The sequence below is a fragment of the Echinops telfairi genome, unplaced genomic scaffold (assembly GCF_000313985.2).
Source record: "Echinops telfairi isolate 266 unplaced genomic scaffold, ASM31398v2 ScPeMD7_9;HRSCAF=40, whole genome shotgun sequence".
In the NCBI taxonomy this organism is placed as follows: Eukaryota; Metazoa; Chordata; class Mammalia; order Afrosoricida; family Tenrecidae; genus Echinops; species Echinops telfairi.
The window spans coordinates 16,958,269-16,959,763 of NW_022103906.1; the positions used below are offsets into that span (position 1 = coordinate 16,958,269).

The 1,495-nt window shown below is 34.8% G+C and overlaps 1 protein-coding gene across 1 annotated transcript in view; it reads right to left on the reverse strand.

Moving 5' to 3' along the window:
- The window catches only part of ESCO2 (establishment of sister chromatid cohesion N-acetyltransferase 2), a 26,825-nt gene that overhangs the window by 9,345 nt on the left and 15,985 nt on the right, over positions 1 to 1,495 (reverse strand). The window lies entirely within an intron of this gene.

Consider the following 1,495-nt stretch of genomic DNA (forward strand, 5'->3'; position numbering starts at 1 on the left):
TGTAGAGCACTGCTCATGTATGAGGGACATGAAAAGCCTCACTATCACGCAGAATGCACTGGAAAGTAATTATGGCAGAGGTAGTTAGGTTATCTTTTGACTAATTTTAAAGTTCTAGCAGAGGTAGTTAGGTTATCTTTTGACTAATTTTAAAGTTCTAGCTTTTTAATATTTTATTTGCTTTTCTACTAAGATTTTTTTAATCTATTTTGTTATTGTTAGCATTTTGGCTTCTTTATTTTTGTTTTTGCATGTTTTTCGGTATATGAAATCCACAATGAATGAATCTATGGAGACGATAGCTAACTGGTTTCTTGGGGGCATGGCAGGGGAGGTTGAGGGGAAATCAAGAGCTAATACCAATAAGTACAGGAAAGAAGAAAATGTTCTAAAATTGTGCTAATTATTTTTCAACTCTTCTTGATATGACTGAACTATTGAATTGTACAATATGTGGATTATGTGTCAATAAAACTTAAAACCCTTGAAAAGGAGGACAGAGAGCATGTATCTATAATACTGGATTAGCAGATAAGATATATTAATAAATAAAACATAAATTAACCTTGTCCCCATAAACTAAAGAAAGCAAGCAATATACACAGTACCCCAGCAGGAATACACCCTGAGATGAGATGAAGTGATGAGTGGATAGGCGTCAGATTGTGAAGGGACTGTTTGTCATAGTACTTAGGTTTATTTTAAATGCAATGAGAAGCTGTTAAATTCAAAGCAAACAATGGCAGAATGTTTTCTGTATCTTAGAACTCTCTGGCTCATGTATAAAGACCAAATCAGAGGGCACGAGATTAACTTACAATATACATTCTCTCTCTCTTACATATACATGCATGTACACACACTAACGGCAGGTTAAGGAGGACCTGATTTTAAGGGTTGGTGGGAACTTTAAGTATGTAGAATCATACTGGACCTAGGTTTTAGGAAATTCTTTTTATAGGTGACCAGTAAGGAAGCTGATTTGACACACCAGGCAAAAAATACAAGTTATTATGAGGTCCCGAACTATAGCGATAAGAAAAAGGGGGAAATGCATTTTAAGTAGCAGGTTCAATCATAAACATAAGCCAATGAATGTTTCGATGAGAATGGTGCTTGATTGAAAGGTGGGACCTTTTTCCTGATAGAAGTAAGAGCCTGGAAATGTAATTGTGAAGTAGGAAATGCACATATTTCTTATAGTTTTCTTTTTTAAAAAGAACTAAATCTGGGCGCGGTTTCATCAAGTCTTTTAAGACATGCATCTTGCTGTTAAGTTTTGGTCAGGAAGCTAGAGAAGGAGACAAGAATACAGAATATTTACTCAGTCTAGGCCAGTATTTCTTGTTAACTAGGGCAGAAAGTTTGAAACAGCATTACTGTCATCTCCAAATATGAAGGATAAGAAAACTACAGATGATAGAATATTTATAGGCAGACCAACACTTAATAAAAAAAGAAACTAGACAACGATGAGAAATACAACTTTCCTCTA